Source organism: Hyla sarda, chromosome 1 (assembly GCF_029499605.1).
Source record: "Hyla sarda isolate aHylSar1 chromosome 1, aHylSar1.hap1, whole genome shotgun sequence".
Lineage (NCBI taxonomy): Eukaryota > Metazoa > Chordata > Amphibia > Anura > Hylidae > Hyla > Hyla sarda.
In genome coordinates this window covers 356,718,924-356,743,151 of record NC_079189.1, presented here as the reverse complement: position 1 = coordinate 356,743,151, position 24,228 = coordinate 356,718,924, and positions in this window count along the sequence as shown.

The following is a 24,228-nucleotide window of genomic DNA, read 5'->3' as shown; positions in this document are numbered from 1 at the left end:
GCACGTGGTTGGGCCCTAAGAAAGGGAATTTCCCATGCATGGAATGTAGTCACTGTAACAGTATGATCAAGGGTGATACATTTTGTCACCCTCTGACTGGACGTACATTTAAAATTAAGGACAGATATACCTGCAGATCATCATTTGTAGTTTATATGTTACAATGTCCATGTGGTTTATACTACATTGGAGAAACCATAAATGAGTGCAGGATCAGATTAAATGGACATAAATCATCGATCAGGACAGGCAGGGTTGACTTGCCCATACCGAAACACTTTAAAGAGTTTGGTCATAATATTAGCCAATTGCGCTTTCGGATTATAGATCATGTCCCTATACTACGTAGAGGAGGAGACCGGGAAAAGCTATTAAAACAAAAAGAGCTAAAATGGATTCATCTATTAAATACATTACAACCTGGTGGTCTGAACATTGATTTTAGTCTAAAGCCTTACATGTGAATAAATTTTCCTTTACCCTTTTTTTCCTTTCTCCCTTTTTTTCCCTTTTCCTTTGCTTCCCTCCCATCTTTCCCCCTTTTTTTTCCTTTCCCCCCCCCCCCTCTTTTTTCTTCCTTTTTTTCCCCCTTCTTTCCCCAAACCAATAACACCCCCCCCCCTTTTTTCCCCCTTTCCTCTTTCTTTCCCCCTTTTCATTTGTTCTTTTCAAAAAAAAATTTCCCCTCTTTCCTTTCCCCCCCCCCTTTTTTTTCTCAATTTCCCCCCCCCCTTTTTTTCTTTTCCTTTTTTCTTCCTTCCCTCTTTTTCTTTTCTCCAATTTTTCCCCCTTTTTTCTCCCTTCTTTTCCCCTTTTTTTCTTTTTTCGTTTTTCTTTTTGCTTTTTTCCTTTTTCTTTTATCTTTCTTTCCCCCCCTTTCTCTTTTCTTCCCCTTTTTTTCTCCCCCCTTTTTTTTCTCCCTTTTCTTCCCTTTTCCCTTCTTTTTTTCTTCCCCCTCCCCCCCCATCAATTTTTTTTCAATTTTTTTCACATTTTTTTCAATTTATTCACCTCTTGAACCATGTAGTTCTTATTATATACATCAAATATGTGCTAGGAATGGCCATGAATTTTTTTAACCTTCTCTTTCTTTACCTTTTATATTTTAGATCACTTATAGGATGTCACGTTGACACTATGTAAGAAGAGGAGGGAGTGATTTACATGGCATCAATCTAATCGAGACAACTTTTCTTATATACTCCATGACTATTAATGTAATTTTATTACTATTACCCGCCAGCATTTTTGTATTGCATCTTTTGTATCTTTTGTACTTTTATATTGACACATACGCTGCTATGTTACTTTTTTATAGATTATTATTCCCCGTACTTTACTAGGTTTAATCAGTGTTGGTAACCTGGAACCCTATGCGCTGCGCCTTGATTTGACACATGTGCATTGGGTTGGGGACACACGACCCGGTATTGTACCGTAAGATGAACGCACCCCTTTGCGGCTCTTGCGCAGCCGCATTAGCAAGCGTTTGTGGTAACCATAGTGTCCGTACTATATGGGTTCACGCATGCGCATAGTAACAGTGGAACCTGCGATATGAGAGCCGCGGCAGGCGCGATTTCGCGCAGCCGCAATGCAATTGTTTACAAACGTAGACACATGGAGGGACGGAACGATCGTAAGTACAGATATGACAGCTATCTATAATCGATAGAGCTAGTCTTGACTCTGATGCCATGTACACTCCCCCCTTTTCATTTATTAACTATTGTATAGTCACTAGAGTGAGAATATGCACTTTATTGTAGCAGTCATTGTTTGTTGTGATGATGTCACACAAGGAGAACCAATTACCTGCAGAGGGTTGGATAGAATCACTAATTACGATGTATCACAGCTGTTTGTAAACCTATCAGAAAGCACCTTGATGTATTTAAGTTTTTCATTTTGTATGATTTGTATGCTTGATAAAGGCAGTTTGCCGAAACGTTGCACCGCTATCACATTTATGGTGTGAATAAACTTGGAAGCCTTTCTACTTGATCCTGGACCTCTGATTATTTGTGCTGTGGTGGAGATTGCATATTTAAGTGTTTCATAATACGCTGGTATTTAGGATTATAATTGTATAGCCATACAGGCTTCTTTTTGAGTAAGGGCATTATCTTATTTGCCTCTGATTTAGCCTTCTACTTAAGAGCTTTATTTGGTTATGAGCACATTGGTGTTTATTTGCATTGGTTATTGAGAACATTATTATTTTAGTGCATATTTAATAAATGTTATGTTTTACTTGAGCAAAAATTCTACTTTTTTGTGATGATACTCCCATTTTAGCAATCAAAAAGTGAACATGACATAAAATGTGGCCTTAAATATTTCTCTCCCCCTAACAGACATCACCAGGTCCAGAGGGAACATCCATTCACGTGGCAACTGTGATGAATAAAATATTTGGAGGTCTGTATCTGTTCTAACCCCTTAGATAACTATAACCTGAAATATCCACCCTTATTCTCTCCTAATGAGAGGGACTTAGTGAAATGGGTCTCACCACCAAACCTCTTGTTTAGGGCAGATCAATATCCTAAGGGCACGTTCCCGCTTGGCGTTTACGCAGTGTATTTCACGCACAAAATAAGCAGCAGTGGGAAATACGCTGTGTATCCCTTGCTTACCATTCCCACAAAGCTTTCCGGCGGCAGCCCTATGTGTGTAGTGCATTTTGGAGGCAGAGCCACACGGCCCCGCCTCCAAAACTCACTGCACACATAGGGCTGCCACTGGAAAGCCCTGTGTGAATGGTGAGCGAGGGTTACGCAGCGTATTTCCCGCTGCTGCTGTATATTTTGCGCTGCGTATATGTCAAGTGGGAACGTGCCATAAAGATGAATGTTCTTCTACATCTCTTGCACTTCCTTCAGATGGTGCCGATGTTTCTCCTTCCTTGATTATTTCTAAAAATTGGATAAATTGTTGCTCTACTTTATATGGGCACAGAAACCCTCTTGGGTAGCTAAGAAAATCCTGGTCTGTAACAAACTGTGGGGCTGGCAGTCCTTGAATGCTGCTCTTACTATGTGGCTTTGGCCTTAACACACTTTTGGGATTATTTCCATTATTGCACTAGTAACTGTTGGGTGGGGTTAGAAGTGGCAGGGACAGTGATTAAGACGCCCTTACTCTGTTGGCTACCTTCTCAAGCCCTTTCCCAGTTTGCTGTACACTTGTTGCCCTTGGGGGATGGTGGCAATTAAATTCTCCTGTGTCTTCAAAGCATCCCTGGTGCTACCCGGCGACCCTTTCACTTTGATTTTAGGCTATTCCCTCTTCCCACCAGGTGATCAGTATAGTACCCCTTTTAGCAGATTGTTGGGCTTCCCATCCCTACCCATCTGTAGGTTTCTTGACGGGAACTTGCTAAAGCAGTACGACTTGCTGGTCCCAGAGCCTCTCTGTACACTTAGAATATCTTCAGTTAAAACACTTTTTACAGACCTTTGGGCCCAGTCTAATTGGGGGAGATCTCCTACTCTCTTTTGAGAAGCTTTGCGTTTCCTATTTTCCAATCACCAAAGCAGTCTCACAGATTTATGGTATTCTCATGGACACTATGGCGGCTTGGGAGAAGGAGCTGCAAATGTCTTTTTCCCCATCAGACTGGACTGCTGCTTTTACGTTATGCCATAAATTTTCCATATTTTGTAAGACGCAAGAAAAGCACTCTCATTGTCTCTCCTCCCACTTTTTGAGAGGGTGCCATCCAAGGTGCTGTCCCACTTCCTCCTAATGGTCATACGATGGATAGGGAAGGAAACTCTCGCCAGACTACCGCTTCTCACAATAGCTCTATTTTATTGAAGTAGATGTAGCTCATTGTTACTAATACTGCTGTGTCCTTTTCTCAACCCTTAAAACAAGAAACAAAGGCGCTACATGTGGAGGATCACACGTGCTGGAATGAAGAGAGGTCGGAGGGGATACAGGTGGTCGCTTACCACTCCGGTTGTGTACCAACATAAACAACAATGAACAGCACGTAGTGAATAACAGAAATATTAGGGTTCCCGTCTGCAGCCCTCCTGGTAAAACTTGGGAAACAAAGCATAACTTCGGAGGTAACAGAAATTTGCTTGGCGCTGACCAGAACAGACACAATCCAGGTGCGTTGGCTTGAGATAAAATTATTTATTGACCAAGATGCAACGCATTTCACTTAGCAAGCGCAGCCCCCTCAGGGACGTCTGAGGAAGCTGCGCTTGCGCAGTGAAAAATTTTATCTCAAGCCACCGTATCTGGATTGTGTCTGTTCCGGTCAGTGCCACGCAAATTCCTGTTACCTCCGAAGTTGTGCTTTGTCTTCTCAACCCTTGTAATTTTTGCTTTGTATATCTTCAGGGTATAATCCCAAATACACAGGTCCTGAATTAAGTTACTGTTTTGATTGTCACAGAGTTTAACAAAAGGTGCACAGTAAATAAATATATATATACAATTTTTTTAATGAAAAGTGGCTTTCCTTTTTGTTCTGTAGAGCAGCACAAATGGTAAAGATATTGGGGGAGATTTATCAAAACCTGTGGAGAGGCAAAGTTGACCAGTTGCCCATAGCAACCAATCAGATCACTTCTTTCAGTTTTCACAGGCCTTGTTAAGAATGAAAGAAGGGATCTGATTGGTTGCTATGGACAACTGGGCAACTTTGCCTCTCCACAGGTTTTGATAAATCTCCCCCATTGTCTTCCTGCAAGGATAGGACAGATTGTGTAATTAAATTCTTAAATTCTATTACTGCTCCATAGACTCAGTGGGGGAGATTTATCAAAACCTGTGCAGGGAAAAAGTTGACCATGAAAACCAATCAGATTGCTTCTTTTATTTTTCAGGGGTCTTTTTGCGGATATCGCGCACATTTCGTGCAAAATTTAGCCCCTTAAAGACCAAGCCCATTTTGGCCTTAAAGGGGTACTCTGCCCCTAGACATTTATCTCCTATACAAAGGATAAAGGATAAGATGTCTGATCGTCAGTGTCCCGCCGCTGGAACCCCCGCGATCTCTGCTGCAGCACCCCAGCCATCCGCTTTGTGCCAGATAACTGGTGATGCGGCGCTGGAGGTTAATGATGTCGTGGCCACAACTGTCTATTAATGTCATGCCATGCCCCCTCAATGCAAGTCTATGTATGCCCTCTCCCATAGACTTGCATTGAGGGGGCGTGACATCACTTCACAAGCCTCCGGCGCCGCAGCCTCTAGGGGCGGAGTTCCCCTTTAAGGACCAGGCCAATTTTATCTGGGAGTTTTCATTTTTTCCTCCCCACTTTCTAAAATCCATAACTCTTTTATGTTTCCATCCACAGTTTTTTGCACGACTGATTGTACTTTGTAATGAATGAGCATACAGAGTACGTTTGGCACTTCTTTAGGAGAAATAATAACTCCTGTAATGTGAGGATGGCAGCAATGAAGGAGGGACTTGAAAGCTTACAGCTAGTGGTGCTGAACCTAGTGGAAAAAAACAAAAACCGGGGAGGACAGCGCCTTGTGTATTACCCAAGGTACCGGTGTCCCAATAGGGACAGGACAAGGTCGGCTCTTCAAGATGGAGAAAATGCGCATATCACCCCAATAGGGTATCAATGATCGTCTGGAAACAAACTGCTGAGCACAAGGTAGGAATGGGAAGGAAGGAATCTTCGCCATTGTAGGACGTGAAGAGTATAATGAAGAAAAAGGACCTTTTCTGCGGGCGCTGTTCTTGATTCCAGAAATATCAGACCAGATGCTGGAGTATGGTTAAAGTGCTATATAGCACAATTGTATAGGTATGCTTCCTCTTCTTCCTTGTTGACACCTATTAAGACAGTGGCTGCGGTTTGGTCAGTGATTTCTGGGTGCTTCTCTCAACCAGCAGTTTCTTCCAGAGCACCCCTGTGGGGTAATACTCATTTGGAACACCTACAGGAGTTGGAGGCGGCTGGGTTCTGGAGCTCCCATGGAGTGAAACTTTCTATGCACTTGTTTGGGGATGACTGTGTCTTTTCCTCATTTGCTGACATGAGGAGCCATTTTAATGTCCCTCAGCATGCCCACTTTCGGTATCTCCAATTGAGACATGAGGTGTCCGCCCAGTATGACTCCCTGGAAGTTACTCCTGTGTATACTGAATTGGAGTTGCTCCTAGGAACCACAGACCTGTCTAAGCCTCTTACCCAGACATATGCCTTACTACAATCAGTGAGTCCCAATCTGTTTGCTCTAGCATATTTGAAATGGGTGGAAGACTTTCCTGATCTTTCAGAGGAGATGTGAAAGGAGGTAGTTAAGGCATATTATCCCACAGTGGTTAGTGCTCTAGACATGCTTATTCAGTCCCAGTTTATTCTTCATTTATATTATACTGCTGTTAAGTTGCATCATATTGGGGTCTCGGGGTCTGGTGTCTTTTTCAGATGTGGGAGGGAGAGAGGCACTCTCTTGCATGCGGTATGAAACTGCTCCCGTGTTATGCCTTTTTGGGGAGACGTGATGCAATTCTTGTCAGATTAGCTGGAATTTCATTTTGTTTTGATGCCAGAAGTCTGTTTGTTAGGAGTGATCAATGGTTTGGTGTTAGGCTCTTATAGGCACATTTTAATTCATTTTCTTTAGTTTTGTTTGCTTGTAAGGTTATTTTTATGGCCTGGAAGGATGTGTCCCCCCCCTTTATCATGCCCTATATGTGAGTCGTAAGTACCCCCATGAAATTTGACAAGGTGTGGGTGCCATGCATGTTGGATGTACCTACGGATCCTCCGACTCCTGGAGTCTCCCAGTCCTAGTGAAAACCTAGAGCTGAGCTCCCAGGATGTTTTCTGGTTTATGTGAGTGTGTATGTATATGTGTCTGTGATTTGTTGGATTGTTCTCCCCGAGGCTAAAGCCTCATTTTTCTGTATATATATATATATATATATATATATATATATATATATATATATAAATATATATATATATATATATATATATATTAGGTATCTTTCTGTTGATTCTCTTTGCTCCCTGCTGTTGACCATCCTTTTATTTTGTAGATGTAGAAAATGTAGTGAACTCACCTAAGGGCATGTTGGATTTTGTATGTTGTTATTCTTTTTCCTTGGAAAATTTATAAATTAAAGTTTAAAAAAAAAAGAAAACAGAAAGCTAGCAAAGATTATTGGACCACAGAATTAGACTCCAGCTCTTCAGATGACAAAAACAAACCACAACCAAGATCTAAAACCACACAAAAAAAAAACTTCTCAAAATACCCAAGCACAAGCAACAGGATCAGTACAGCTCCCTTTAGGAGAGGCACAAGGAGGGGTAAGAGCAAAAGAAGTTCGCCAGGGAGCGAACAGGAAGACAGTCAAGTGAAGAGGATAATAGACAACTCTGTAATCAATCTATCTGGAATCACATTAACAGATGACTGCATTTCCTATTCAAAAAAGGAATAAACTACTGTATTTCAGAACATTTCAATTGGACACAATTCGAAATAGACCTTCATAAAGGTATCCGAAAATGAACTTACACAAATTCTTCAAGAATAAAGAATCCCAAACCCAAATGAGGAAGGAAGGATAAATTCCTGCGGTCCTTGGCACATTAGGATTTAGTGCACACTTTTCATCCAATCCTTCTGAAACTTCAGATCTAGCTTTACTATTAAGTCTACAAGATTCTCCTAATGTACAAAACACTGAGGACATAATTCTTTTAGAATAATTCAAAGGCGGAAAGAAAATCAACCTTTTGTCCCACAGTACAGAGTCGCAGCAACCTGGATAAATTCCTAAATGCAGTATCCAGAGACAAAAAGCTCTCATCTATCCTGCGTCCGGCAATGGTTGCAAAATCGCTCAGATATTGTGATTAAAAAGGCGGATAAAAGCAAAAAACTATCATTTCCGCTAAACAGTATCAGACAGAGACGCTTAAACAAATACATGACGAAAGAACTTACCCGACCCAAAAAGTGTTTTACAATCTCAAAACATTCTTAAGACTTAAGTTGAGAACAATCTGCTGTTACAAAAAGTGGCTGAGAATTTACTCCCAGACAACCCCTGGAAACCACAATGGTTTACTTACCGCAAGTTCATAAGTCCCTGGAGCAACCTCCAGGGTGCCCAATACTTTCAGGAAATGGTTGAACAACAGAGTTTCTTTTCCAATTTACAGATTGGCTACTACGTCCATTACTCACTGATGTCCCTTCATACTTGAAAGACACCGATTCATTCATTACTTTACTACAGGATTTACATTTGGAAGAATCTTATGCTTTGGGCACCATCAACGTGGAATCCATATATACCAGGATTCCACAGGAGCAAGGTGTAGCAACAATTAGTTCTTGCATGCCGCTGGCAAAACGCCACCGTATTGCGATTTTGTTACAAATGCCCTAGCTTTTGTACTATCAAATAACTTCTTCCAATTTAATAACGTATGGTACAAACAATGCACAGGAACAGCCAACTTTATTTAGCCATGCTGGAAGCAGAATACATATATTCACCCAACAACAACTTTGTTCGGCATATATAATTTTATAGAAGATATGCGGACGACATATTCGTCATCTGGGACGGGTCACAAGAAACCTTTGACATATGTTCGTCAGTTTTCTGAACAACAATAGAATGAACATGACCTTCACCTCTACCTTCAACAAAAAAGAAATCAAGTTTCTGGATGTCTGCATGTCTCTCCAAAACAACCAACTACATACAAAAAGTTTCAGGAAACCAACGTCGCCACGTATGTACCCACACTACGACAGCTTTCATCCTAAACACACAAAGGAAGCTTTACCTTACAGTCAACTAATAAGAATCAAAAAGATCAACAGCAACCCAAATATTTTTCTACAGCAAGAAAAAATACTCACCAATCACTTGCAAGATCGAGGTTATGCCTCTCATAATATTGGAAAAGCCATGAGACGTATCAGTGAAAAATCTCACACTTCTTTACTATACAAATATCAGGTGCACCTTCGACAAGAACAACCCAAAAGATTTGTTTTCTTCTTCAAATACAGCAATATGTCGGAATTAAACAAACAATAAAAAAACATTGGCACTTCATCGAAGATGATCCAGCTCTCCAAGACATTGCAAAGAACAAACCTTTAATTGCATATAAAAAGAATAAAACCATAAAAGACCACCTAGTCAAGAGTACATTCTCTTCCTCCCCAAATAAAAGCAACTGGCTTTCCTCATCCATTCCTGAAGGTAATTTTTGCAAACATTGCAGAACAGATAAAGAATATTTACTAAGTGGTACCAGCATTCATGTAACAAACTTCATAACCTGCAGGACGGACTTCGTAGTATATGCAATTACCTGACCTTGAGGATTCTTTTATATAGGATCCACAATTCGCTCTCTCATCGAAAGATTTCGGGAGCACCTAAGGCTTTCCCGCATGGGCACTAGAGTGCCCAAGCTAGCAGATCACATAAGAACAGCTCATGGTGGTGATCCGCAGGTCCTTTTTTGGAATCCAGAGAATTACTAGATCCTTCCTGGGATAAGCAAAGAAAAACTTAGACAAAAAGAAGCTTTATGGATATCCAAGTTGAATGCCACAGAAGGCCTTGGATTAAATGAAAGAAAAACTGAATGCCTTCTTATAAGATATTTTAATTAATCTGTGCCATTTTCATGATATCCCCTTGATCCCATTTATTCCGTAAAGGACATCTGCAGCCATTTAACACTTATACCCTATTCACAGGTTAGGGGATAAGTGTTTGATCGCTGGGGGTCCAACCCTAAATGAGGCCCCAGCATTAGCGCTCAGTGTGAGCGCTAATGCGTGTAGCGTCGACCTGAGAGGTCGACGGTTACACCTCCTCCCCATACAGTTCTATGGGAGAGGCGGGGAGGCACGAACACTGCCTCCCCGCCTCTCTCTTTGAGTTGCATGGAGGAGGCGTGTCTGCAGCGGGCATGTGGATAGGGCATAAGTGTTAAAGGGCTGCAGATGTCCTTTAAGTCTATGCTATAACGTTTCATTATGTTTTTCATAGTCTATTGCTCACTTTGTATTGCATGTCTGATACGGGCTGTCTTTGCCCTTAATCACTGCTGTCTCCTTTCATTCATTACCCCTGCCAGATGTACACTCACCTGCAAACGCATACAATATATGCCATGACTGAGTAGCTTGCATTAGCAGCTCCATCCCACTCCATTCATTCTTTCACATTGTTGACATGTCAAGTGTCATACAATTCAGCCCCGCCTCCCAGTACACCTGTTCATACAGTTGCTTCACATACACCCTTTCCTGCAGGTATCCGATTTCTCCCACCCTATTCACATTGCCTCGCATATATAAGTCGGCAGCATCCCCTTACTGAGCAGCGTGATCAAACAGTTGTTACTGTGAAGCAGCCCATCACACTCAGTCTGAGCTGATGTCGGTTTTCCTCCCTTCCCTTCTGCACTAATGTACCATGCGATTCTTCAACAAAGATGGATTAAGTTTTTGCAACTACAAACGTGGTGAGCAGGTATGGAGAAACAGATATCGGCACAGCTTGCTCTGCTCTTATATGCAGGGAACTCAGTAGTAGTGGTGTGGCAGACAAATGAGAAATGCAGCATGGTGGTGCTCAAGGCCCGGGTGAGGAAAGACGTCAGCAAATGCATAAAAGAAGATGTCGGGAGGCACTCATCATACTTTAGTTAATAGCAAATCTTTATTCTTCATAAGCGTGCATTAAAAGGACAGCATGGCCAGGTACAGATGCAGCAGACCGGGCTTCTCAACTACAAACGTTTCACTCCGCCATGGAGTTTCAACCGCTTACGTTGTCTCACCTGTGTGCTGGAGGTTAAAAGCCTCTCAGGTCACATGATCCAGGTGAGAGGCGTGTACAAACAAACATGACGACACAATCCATTAAAAACATAGAGAACCTCAGTTCAAAACTTAAAAATGCAGTTGCAGGATAGAAAAAATATTTAATTAAACATGCTCAAGTCAGATCTATTGTTTAAACCTATTGTTTAAACGTGCTTCTTCTTATTGTTGTAATAAATACTTCTATCTTCGTCTATGCCTTCTACTGCACGAACCCTTTCAATGCCATACATTTTTAAATGGTTATGATCATTATTGTGCGTATCTTTTTTTAGTCTTCAAAGAATAGATATGTTCTCTAAATCGGGTATGGAGGGCACGTATAGTGCACCCGATGTAAAAACATTTGCACAGGCAGTAGATGGCATAGACAAGGTAACAAGTGCGAAAACAGATACAGTCTTTTAAATTGATTGTAATTCCTAAATTTTGAGTTTTACCACACCACAAGCAAGATCCACACTTAAAGTTTCCTTTTGGGGTGGCTTTATGCAGCCATGTTTTTCTGACATCTTTGCTGGAAAATGTACTGCAGGTTATTAACCCCTTAAGGACGCAGCCCTTTTTCACCTTAAGGGCGCAGCCTTTTTTGCAATTCTGACCACTGTCACTTTATGCATTAATAACTCTAAGATGCTTTTACCGATTATTCTGATTCTGAGATTGTTTTTTCGTGACATATTCTTCTTTATTTTAGAGGTAAATTTTCGTCGTTACTTGCATCCTTTCTTGGTGAAAAATCCCAAAATGTCATGAAATTTTTTTAATTTAGCATTTTTCTAACTTTGAAACTCTCTGCTTGTAAGGAAATGGATATTCCAAATTTTTTTTATATTGATTCACAAATACAATATGTCTACTTTATGTTGGCATCATAAAATGGACATATTTTTCCTTTTTTTTTTAAATTAGAGGGCTTCAAAGTATAGCAGCAATTTTCAAAATTTTCATGCAAATTGCAAAATCTGAAGGGACAGATGTTACAGAACTACAACTCCCAGCATGCCTGGGCAGTCTAGGCATGTTGAGAGTTGTAGTTTTGCAACATCTGGAGGGATACCGTTTGGGCACCACTGTAATAGTGGTCTCCAAACTGTGATCCTCTGGCTGTCTGGGCATGCTGGGAGTTGCAATTTGGCAACCACTAGAAGGGCAGCAGTAAATATCGCTTTACTGCCACCTTCCTTCCCCCCCACCCTCGCTTCCCTACCTGCGCCGCTCCGATCATCCCTATTTTCCGGGCGATCGGGTCACCAGAAACCCGTTCAGCCCGGAAATAGAAGAAAATCACATCTCTGAATTGACATGCGATTTCCTGCGATCACCTACATGGGGGGTCTCAGGCCCCCCTCGGCGATGTCCCGGGATGCCTGCTGAACTTTCGTTTTTTCTTCCTTACCTTTTAAAAATCATAACCCTTTCAATTTTGCAACTTAAAATCTATATAATGGCTTATTTTTTGCGTCACCAATTCTACTTTGTAATGACATCAGTCATTTTACCCAAAAATCTACAGCGAAACGAAAAAAAAAAAAATCATTGTGCGACAAAATGGAAGAAAAATGCCATTTTGTAACTTTTGTGGGCTTCCATTTCTACGCAGTACATTTTTCAGTAAAAATTACACTTTATCTTTATTCTGTAGGTCCATACGATTAAAATGATAGCCTATTTAGGAACTACATGCATCAAAAGTTATACGTTTAAAATTGTCCTCTTCTGACCCCTATAACTTATTTTTTTTTCCACGTATGGGGCGGTATGAGGGCTAATTGTTTGCGCCGTGATCTGAGGTTTTTAGTGGTACCCTTTTTGTTTTGATCGGATTTTTTTATCTCATTTTATTCATTTTTTATGGTATAAAAAGTGACCAAAAAGACATTATTTTGGACTTTAGAATTTTTTGCGCATATGCCATTGACCATGTGGTTTAATTAACAATATATTTTTATAGTTCGGATATTTACGCACGCGGCGATACCACATATGTTTATTTTTATTTACAGTGTTTTTTTTATGGGAAAAGGGGGGTGATTCAAACTTTTTATTAGGGAAGGGGTTAAATGATCTTTATAAACTTTTTTATTTACTTTTTTTTGCAATGTTATAGCCCCCATAAGGGGGCTATAACATGCAGTACATTGATTCAATATACTGATCCCTGAAATTTCATTCAATGGCAGGGATCAGTGTTATCGGCGGTTGATTGCTCAAGCCTGGATTTCAGGCTTGGAGCAATCAATCGACAAACGGACGTGCAGGAGACAGGTGAGGGGGACCTCCTGCTGCGTCCTAGCTGATCAGGACATCGCGATTTTATCGCGATGGTCCCGATCAGCCTAACTAAGCAGCTGGGATGCTTTTACTTTCACTTTTAGATACGGCGATCAACTTTGATCACCGTGTTTAAAGGGTTAATGCCGGACATCAGCCCAATCGTCGATGTCCAGCATTAGCGTGGGCCCTGGTTGATTATAGCAACCGGGACCCACCAGGTATGATGCGCGCTCACCTCGTGAGCGTGCATAATATATGGAGACGCGCATATAGACGTTCATAAATGTCCATATGCGCTAAGGAGTTAAATGTCCTAAGTTTTGGCAGGTTATAAAAGAGATTAATGGTTTCTTACTGTTAATATCATTAAGGTCTAGATCGTTTTGAATGATGAACCAATGTTTGTGGATAGTTTCTTTAATTTTGTTAGCCAGGGGGCTGAACCGGAAATAAAATGCAAAGCGTTTTTTCCTTTTCAGTATTGTCGCTTCTGGGGTTATTCTGGAGCAACAACACATGATTCATGGAGTGAGCTTTAGCCAGAGCTTGCTCCAGGACCCACAGAGGTTAACCTCTGTATCGGAACTGATTGTATAAATCACTGGCTTGCTTCAAAAATTCATAAACAGATAAGACAGCACTAGATAAATCCATTGTCCCCGTAGTCATCCAGATCCGGATACCAAACATGCAAGAAAGCCCAAGACCACAGCACCAAAATTGGAAAAAAAGAGATATTATTTATTGGTTCCTCAAAAAAAACTTTTGGGGAACCAATAAACTACAGCTCTTTTGCACGTATCAGTTTATAATTTTTGGTGCTGTGGTCTTGGACTTTGTTGCAAACCTGTATACCATATACCGTATTTATCGGCGTATAACACACACTTTTTAGGCTAAAATTTTTAGCCTAAAGTCTATGTGCGTGTTATACGCCGATACACCCCCAGGAAAGGCAGGGGGAGAGAGGCCGTCGCTGCCCGCTTCTCTACCCCTGCCTTCCCTGGGGTCTAGAGCCCTGCTGCCGGCCCTTCTCACCCCCTGGCTATCGGTGCCGCTGCCCGTTCTGTCCCCCTGACTATCGGTATCGGCGCCGATAGCCAGGGGGAGAGAAGGGGCAGCGGCACCCATTGCCGGCGCCGCTGCCCTGTTGCCTCCCCCCATCCCCGGTGGCATAATTACCTGGGTCGGATCTGCGCTGCTGTAGGCCTCCGGCGTGCGTCCCCTTCGTCGTTGCTATGCGCTGCACGGCGCGGCGCATGACGACGTCAGTGCGCCGCGCCGTGCATAGCAACGACGCAGGGGACGCACCCCGGAGGCCTGGAGCAGCGCGGAACCCACGCAGGTAATTATGCCACCGGGGATGGGGGGAGGCAACGGGGCAGCGGCGCCGGCAATGGGTGCCGCTGCCCCTTCTCTCCCCCTGGCTATCGGCGCCGGCAATGGGGCGCCGGTACCGATAGTCAGGGGGACAGAACGGACAGCGGCGCCGATAGCCAGGGGGAGAGAAGTGTCGGCAGCAGGGCTCTAGACCCCAGGAAAGGCAGGGGGAGAGAAGCGGGCAGCGACGGCCTCTCTTCCCCTGCCTTTCCTGGGGATGTATCGGGGTATACACGCGCACACACGCACCCTCATTTTACCATGGATATTTGGGTAAAAAACTTTTTTTACCCAAATATCCTCGGTAAAATGAGGGTGCGTGTTATAGGCCGGTGCGTGGTATACCCCGATAAATACGGTAAGTAATTGTATCCAGGATCATATAAAGGTAGATACCAGCTGTACAAAGGATCTGTATACCATATAGGGATTATAGTTCCATCTAGGGACTCACAGGTAACATCATTTCTGATCAGCGATGTCCTCTTTCCTTTTCTTGTGCATCTGGATCAGACTGACATGTCAACTTCTTCCAGGTAAAAACCATCTCTTTAGCATCTGCAGGAAAAACATGTTTGACTCTGCATTTTTCCAGTGCAATGACCTCTCATAATAAGGAATAGTAGGTACCCCATTAAGTAGGCCTATCCCCCACCATAGGCCCCCTCATTAGATAAATACGTCTGAAAGTAGGTAGGTTGTTAGGTAGCTAGGTAGGTAGGTAGGTAGGTAGGCAGGTAAGTAGGTAGCTAGCTACATGAGTAGGTTGCAACTATGTCAGTAGCTAGGTATGTTCATAGCTAGGTTGGTTGTTAGCTAGATACTTTGTTAAGTGTCTAGGTAGATTGTTAGCTAGCTAAGTAGATAGCCATACAGGTAGGTAGTTAGGTTGCTAGGTAGATAGCTAGGTAGGTAGCAAGGTTGGTTATTAGCAACATAGGTGGGTAGCTAGCTAGGTAGCCAGGTAGGCAATTAGCTAGGTAGGTTGTTAGCTAGCTAGGTAGCCATGTAGTTAGGTTGCTAGGTAGATAGATAGGTAGATGGATAGTTAGGTAGGTAGATATTCAGGTTGCTAGATAGCCAGATAGGTAGGCAGGTAGCCAGCTTGCTATGTAGGTAGCCATGTACTTAGATAGCCAGGGAAGTAGGAAACCAGGTAGGTAGGATGTTAGCTAGATTGGCAGCCTGCGCACGGAAGTGTGCTAATCCTAAAGTAGCAGTGTCCCCGGCCCGGCCTAATGAACTTGGAACCGGAGGACCTGCCCTGAGCGGGGTCCCCTTCTGCGCACCCGCGATGGGGACCTCGCAGGGGCCACAGCGGCTCCACTGTTTTATAAATATATTTAAAAAATGGAGGAAGATTTAAAAAAAAAGCCGGGGCAGCTGACATCCGGGGCCCAGGCCCCGAATAAAATGACCTAGTGACGCCCCTAAGCCTGGGCTTGATTAGGGTGTGCCCAGGCACATCCGTCACAACCCGTGCGCATGTCTATGTTACCTGCCATGGGTTTTCTATACCCTGTTACTTGGATACCTTCCTCCTTTTAAATTTGAATTTAAAGAGTAGCTCCCACCATGTGTATTTTTTTTCTGTCCCTACCTATTGCTAAACTGTCCCTAACCCCCTGCCTTTTAAACCTTTTTTTCTACCTCATAAAGAGCTGATCTTCTGCTGCCGGCTGTAGCTCTGCCGGAAGCATACTTCCCCAGCAGGCTCAACATCACTGACGCCTGCTGGATGCCGACTTCCGCCCTCACCTCATCTATGCTGCGCTCCTGTAGGGAGCGCACATAGATGATCGGCCAATAGCACGGGAGGCTGCTTCGGGGTCTCCTCTTCCCTGTTCAGCAGTGTAGTGTTATCCCGGGAGGAGTATAGGAGCATCGCCCACCTGCCGTGCTCACCGCCGAGACCCGGGACCGAAACAAAGTACGGGTAAGTGAAATAAGACATCACTTACCTGTACAGGACATGTACAGGCCTGGAGCATCAGCGCAGCGCTGCCTCCAAACTACATGCCAGGGGCAGGCAGCCAATAAGGCAGCTGCGAGGCCAGTCAGCCAATGAGCGCAGCCCCGGTGCTCACATCGCTCGCTTCCACCTGTCTGATTGACAGGCAGGGAGCGAACGCAGGCTGACTGAATTAGGACCGATTGCCCGGCCGACATCGGTCCTAATTCAGTGGTGACGTCAAGACATGCTGCAGCCGGCCCCTAGGAGGGAGACCCCCTAGTGGCCGGTTTTCAAATATAAAATTCATTATTTTTTTTAAAATTAAAATAGTGTATCTATATTAGAGATATGTTGTAGTACATAAGTACTACAACATATAAAAATAAAAAAGGTTGGTGACAGTATCCATTTAAGACTCATGTTATTCCTGTTAATGTGGTTCACAAAATCCTGAAAAAACTTTTTTCAATCCATATTATAAAAACATCATCCACGAAACGGAAATATCTGTGGACATGACATAAATATGGATTGTTGACACTGAAAACAAATTGTTTCTTTCTTTGGTGACAAATAGATTGGCGAGGGGTACATGCCACTGGTATACCAACCGCCACTCCACTGAATTGGGCATACCAACCATCGTTAAAGGGGTTCTCCAGTGCTTACACATCTTATCCCCCATCCAAAGGATAGGGGATAAGATGCCTGATGGCGGGAGTCCCGCAGCTGGGGACGCCCGCGATCATGCACGCGGCACCCCGTTAGTAATCAGTCCCTGGAGCGTGTTCGCTCCGGGTCTTATTACGGTCGACCGTAGAGCCGGCGGCGTGTGACGTCACGCCCCCGTGTGACGTCACGCTCCGCCCCTCAATGCAAGCCTATGGGAGGGGGCGTGATAGCTATCAGGACATCACATCAGGACAAAAGCGATCAACTAAGCTAATGAGGACAAAAAGTGCAGCTTCAAAAATAATACCCAAAAGAAAACAAAAGAAAAAAAGGAGGGGGGGGGGGGGGACAAGACAAGACAACACCTGACAAACAGAAAAGGGGGAGGGAGGGCCACTGACAAAAAGGGGAAGCCACAAAAGGAAAGGGAGAACAAAAGGGGAGAAAAGTAGCTCAGAAGGGAGTGATAGAAAAAGCAGAAAGCATACGGAGGCTGTATATCTGTAAAACTATTCCACGGATCCTAGATAGCCAAGAACGTGGGGATGTTGTTGTTTAAGGAGGCGGTAAGATATTCTAGGGAACGTATCTCACTGATCCTACACAGAAGGTTGCCTTCAGATGGTCTGCTTCCAATACTTTGCAATAAGGGTTTTAGCAGCAAGAACAATATGTAAGAAAAGCTTAAACTGTTTTTTTGAGGTTAGACCCTGGAAGATAGATGTAGCAGAAAGACCAAAGGATCAGCAGGGACCTGTACACCCAATACTGCATGGATCAATCTTCGCACTTGAGCCCAATAGGGGAGTATCAATGGACAAGTCCAGAATATGTGGAATACTGTGCCCAAGCCAACCCCACAACGCCAGCATTGAGGAGGGATAGCGGGATTCAGCCTATTGAGCAAGGCTGGGGTATGATACCATCCCATGAGCATCTTATATTGGGTCTCTTTATATGCAGTACAGATAGAAGCCTTTAAGGCTCGCTCCCAGATCAGTCGCCATTGGGGGAGAGTGATAGGAGTGTCAAGGTCTTCCACCCAATGCCCCATATAACGATGGGAGGGGGGAGAGCCATCCGGAGGGGACAGGAAGTAGGAGTAGATACTGGAGAGCAGTCCCCTCGTTTGAGGGGCCCCTACACAACCTCTCAAAACCCATTGGGAGAGAGACAACCAGTGAGCTCCGTCTAGTAGAGAAGTATGACGAAGTTGTGTATAGTGGGCCTCTTCAGAGGTAGGAAGGTCCCAGCGAGCAGTCCCCAAAGGATGGGAACATATGAGTACGGGGGTCCACTACATCTGCCCAACAGAAAAGACCCCTTGCACCCCATTCCCGCACCATTCCAGAGGTCAAACGAGGAGAGAAATCAGGATGATAGAGAAAAGATTGGAGAGGAGAGAAGTCCAAAGCACCTAAAGCAATAGGTCCACACATATCGGGAGAACGACATTGGGCATAGGAGAGGGCATTCAGGGGAGGGGATTGGGACCGACCATAAGAAAGAGTTTGGGTGGATAGGGGCTAGCCATAATTTTTCCAACTCCATCCACTTACTGTATGCATGATAAGTAGACCAGGCTGCCAGGTGATGCAAATGTGCAGCCCAATAGAACTTGGTGACATCAGGGACACCCAGCCCTCCACAGGACCTACTAGCCAACATCACCAACATGGGGAGGCGGTGCTGTCTACCATCCCATAGAAACCGAAAAATCGCTGATTGGAAGGAATGCAACACAGCCAGAGGGACCTGCAATGGCAGCATCTCGAAAAAGTAAAGCAACTTAGAGAGGATAGTCATCTTCACCGCCACAATACGCCCGAAAAAAGAAATATATTGAGACCTCCATTTGTCCATCAGAGCACGTAGCTCACTAAAGAGGCGAGGGTAGTTAGCAGAGTAGAGAGAAGCGTAACGAGGGGAGGGCGACACACCTAGATAAGAGCTAGCAGAGGGAGACCAACGAAAAGAGTAGTCAGCCTGTAAAATGGAGGCCAAACAAGAGAGGAAGATTAAGCGGCATAGCTTCCGATTTAAAAAGGTTGACCTTATAGCCCGAAACAAGACCATAGGCATGCAGTTGTTTGTACAAAGAAGGCAGAGACAGGAGAGGGTTAGTGATAGTAATCAAGATGTCATCAGCAAAAAGGCAGATCTTGAAGTACCTACTGTGGAGAGAGACACCAGAGATGTTCGGATCTCTGATCAGGGCGGCAGGAGGCTCTATGCATAAGTAAAAAATCACGGGGGGATAACGGACACCCTTGCCGTGTACCGTTACATAAGGTAAAGGTAGAGGAGGAGGCGTGAGGAAGTTTGAGAGAGGCCGTGGGAGAGGAGGAGAGACCCCGCAGAGCACTGAGAAAGTTGCCAGAAATACCGAATTTTTTTAGGGTAGCAATCAAGAATGGCCAACCCATCTTATCAAAGGCCTTCTCAGCATCTAAGCTCAGGACCAAGGCCTGCTCAGACCTCCAATTAACCACATCAATGAGATCCACCACCCTCCTCGTGTTATCACCACCCTGCCGACAAGGGATAAAACCCAGCTGATCTTTATGTACAAGAGAAGGCATAAAACGGCAGAGGCAGTTCACCAACAATTTCAGGTCAGAGTTGAGGAGGGCAATGGGTCTATAACTAGAGCAGTCAAGGGGGTCCTTCCCAGGCTTGGGAATCAGGGTAATCAGAGAGTGAAGGAAAGATTGCGGGATTCCCTCCCCTCCCAAGAAAGAGTTAAACATAGGAACCAGGCGAGGAAGAAGGACAGAGGAGTAAGTCTTATAATAGAGGTAAGTAAAGCCATCTGGACCCAGGGACCACCCTGCAGGGAGAGCCTTGAGGACTTCCGAGAGTTCCTCGACAGTGATCGGGGCGACAGCCAGAGAGGAAGGAGTCAAGCATGGCAGTATGCTCCCAGGGTCCGAAGGTAGCTGAGAAGGAAGAGAATAACATTTGGAGTAGTAGTCAAAAAAGAGTTGAGACAGAATCAGGATGGTACTTGTAGGGTACCAGTGGAGTCTTTCAGGTCCGAGGGAGCCTGGGCAGACGCACGATCCCGAAGGCGTCGAGCCAACATAGTGTGCGCCTTATTGCCTTTCTTGTAGAAGCATTGCTTGGCATAGAGTAGTTGGCGCTCCACTTTGACCAGACGCCTCAGCACCGAAAGGCAGGGAGACGACAGAAGGAGAGATTCCAAGCAAGAGATCTGGGTCCTAAGTTCCCGGGAGCGAGCCACGGCATTACGTTTAAGTCTAGAGCCCAAGGTGATACAGTGACCACGGACCACCGACTTGTGGGCTTTCCACAAGGTCGCCAGGGAGGAGGCCGAGCACTCATTATCTGCAAAGTAGGTAGATATGCTTGCCTGGATTGAGTCCCGGGAAGAGGGGGTTTTAAGCAAAGTCATTGCGACGCCAATGACAGCGGCGAGTGGAGGAAGTGAAGGGAGAAATAGAGAGTAAAACAGGGCTATGGTCCGACCAGCAGATAGGCTCCAAGGAAGCAGAGGAAAGCATACAGACCATAGGAACATTACCAAAAAAAGTAGTCAATGCGAGAGTGGAGTTTGTGAGGATCGGAATAGAAGGTGAAAGAGCGGTCAGTAGGATGGTTAATGCGCCAGAGGTCATAAAGGGCCGCTGAGCGAATAAAGCGCTGAAAAAGCGCAGAGAGTCGCAACTGAGCGGCACCCATCACCGAATGTCGATCCATCGCAGGGGAGAATACCAAGTTAATTTCCCCCCAAAAGCCATGCAGAGGTAGGGAGGTATTAGGGGCATAGACATTACAGTGGAGCAGTTGCCTACCCCCCCCCCCCCCCCCAAAATGTCCCAGAAACCATAACAAGTCTACCGGAGGGATCATCATAGGACGAGGTGACCTTAAGAGGGCAAGACCTAGAAATAAAAATAGCCACCCCTGTTACTTTCCTATCTGCAGAGGCGGAAAATGCCTGAGGATAGAGGTGGTGTAGGAAGCTAAAGGAGCCCGTCCTGTCAAAGTGTGTCTCCTGGAGATAGACAATATCGGCCTTCAAGGCAACCAACTCCCTCTGGAGCAGACACTGCTTAGTTGGGGAATTAAGGCCTTTCACATTCAAGGAGACGCACTTAGCCATGAGGGGGTAGGTGAAAGTGGAGGTGCAAAATGGCAGGGTACTCACTCAGACCAAGACAGAGATCCCAAGACAGCAGAGGAGAAGAGGGAGGCCTCAAGAGCCCCAGCGACAGCCATCCGGACATGGAGAGAGAGGGAGCAAACAAAAAAGATGTACAAAAAAAGAGGATTGGAAGGAGAGAAACAAAAAGGAACAAAAAAGACAGACAAAACAAAAACACAGGGAAAAAAATAATAGGGTAAATAGAACCATAAACAAACCAATGGCTGAGAATCCAGAGAAGAGACCATGTAGACACAAAATAACGCAGCAAAAATATGAATCAAAGACATTTCCAACTTTGACGTGGCCTGGGTGCAAGCTGGGGTTGCAGAGCGAACAATATCAGAATCTATTTCTGCATCCCAAGCAGGGCGAGTCGCAACTGATTGAATGGCTCCCAAGGCCCTTAGGTGGAAGGCGGGTCCGGCACGGGGGAAACCACTGTGTGCTTAGGAGTCCACACGTCCCTCTGCTGTATTGGAGGGGCCAATGGAGGTGATGAGATGGCCCCAGGGGAGTAGCCGCTCAAAGTTGCAGGGGGTGAGAGGGGGGGGTAGTGGGTGAGGAGCCCCTTGAGGAAGAGGTGCAGGGGCAAGATGGGTGGCGCCCAGGAGGAGAGGGAGCCTCGGGTGTGAAAGAGGCACTCTTAACTAGGGCAGCCCAAGATGGCAGCCCCGTCCCTGGAGAAGGAGGCACCGGACTGAACGGGGCCAGCACTCACCCTCCGCAGGCCGGGCTGCTCAGCAGTGTCCTGCGCAGCTGCTGCAGTAGACAGCCCCTCCCGGACTTCGGCTGCAGCAGAGGATGGAGGCTCTCTGTCTTCACCCCCAGAGGTAAGCGGGGCAGTCACCGGGAGCGGGATCAGCGGAGGAGAGGAGCTCCGTTCTTCAGCTGCACCTCTGAGGAGCGCAGGACCGGAGGGAGCACGCGGCACTGTAGCCCCAACAGAGCGGGAGCGAAGGGTGCAGACCAGGCCAAGGGAGGCAGGTGGAGAGCCTGGGGCCAATGAGGGAGCCGGGCGGATATACCAGGTGATGGTCCCAGAGGGAGGTATAGGGTTCAGGCAGACGGGCGGGTTCCTTCTGCGGCGGTGGGACCCTCTCGGCATCAGGTAGGGAGCAGGAGGCTAATGTAGCAGATAATAGGCCTCGTGGTGCCAGAGCTCGAGAACTATGCGGCCGTCTTCGCGCATGGCAAGCCACGCCCCCCGGGATGCTTTTTAACCTCCAGCACACCGAAGACACCGTGAGACACCGTAACGGCTGTAGTTACAAAGCCCCATCTACTGCGTCTGTACCTGGCCATTCTGTCCTTTTAAAGCATGCTTACAAAGAATAAAGATTTGCTATTTCCTGAAGTATGGAGAGTGCCTCCCAACATCTTTTATGCATTTACAAACGTGTTGAGTGCAACATATTTTCCGTTTACCTTCTGCATATTGCTGGATTTTCCACATATGTTAGCACCACCACTGCCTATCCTGTAGGACAAACTATCCAAAACCGTAACTAAGCATACCATTGGTTTTGGGGCTACACCTGTAGTGCCAGACTACTTTTTTTCCCCCTATTTGTTATTGTGCTGCCTATGGACTCCAGGAAATAATTTTTGTAAGTACATTTTTTTTCTTAAAATTCTGTTTAAACATTTTCATAATGGGGTACTGAATGCAGATTGATTTTAGCCCAATGCCCCCCCCCCCCAACATAAATTCTGAAGGTAATAAATGGGTCTGAAGACTTTCCAAATGCACAGAGCTCCAAGAAAAACAAAAACACAAAAAAGTTCCCCTTCTCATCCCTGCTGTGTGCACAAACAGTTGTTCATGGTCTCATTACCCTTCTCAGGAAAAATTGCAAAGAAAGCATCTTTGCTCTCTTCTCCCACCCTCATACACAAATTAGGGGTAATGGGGCATTGTCGGCTTTGCTATGGTACCAGACAGAATTGCCCTCTACTGTATGTCCTAATAATGGAATGCCTGTTACAAGCAATCAGGGGTTGTGAAGAGCTACATGGTGTGCAGATCAGGGGAGAACATGTTGAGGGTACCTCTCTGCCAGCCTGGCTTTCAGTTTTTGTTAAATATAGTAACTTGGGTTAATGGGCCATTTTCAACTCAACTTACAAACCACAATGGTACCAGCAGGGTTGCCCCCTACTGTAGGTCCTAGAAACAGAGTCACTGTTAAAAGCAATCCGGAGGTGTGGAGAGCTAAGATGTGTGCAGATCAGGGGAAAACATGTTAAAGGGGTACTCCAGTAGATTTAAAAAAAAAATTTTTTATTAACTGCTGCCAGAAAGTTAAATAGATTTGTATATTACCTCTATATAAAAATCTTAACCCTTCCAGTACTTAGCTGCTGTATGATCCAGAGGAAGTTCTTTTCTTTTTTAATTTCTTTTCTGTCTGATCACAGTGCTCTCTGCTGACACCTCTGTCTATGTCAGGAACTGTCCAGAGCAGGAGCAAATCCCCAAAGCAAACCTCTCCTGCTCTGGACAGTTCCTGACACTAACAGGTGTCAGCAGAGAGCACTGTGCTCAGACAAGAAATTGAAAAAGAAAGGAACTTCTTCAAGAGCATACAGTAGTTGATAAGTACTGGAAGGATTAAAGATTTTTAAATAGAAGTAATTTACAAATCTTTTTAACTTTCTGGCACCAGTTGATGTTGTTCATCCTTTATTACCAGATACATCCGTTTTTTTTAAATCAGGTTTTTTAACATCCGTTTTTTGTAAAGCTGTACTGAGCATGCTCAGTACAAAAAACGGATGTTAAAAAACCTGACAATAACGGATATTTTTTTTTTTTTGAACATCCGGTTCCCATAGACTTCAATGTTTAATTTTAGTAAGGAAAAGCAGGAACCAAAATTTTAAAAACAGTCTCTAGGTGGCATCAGGT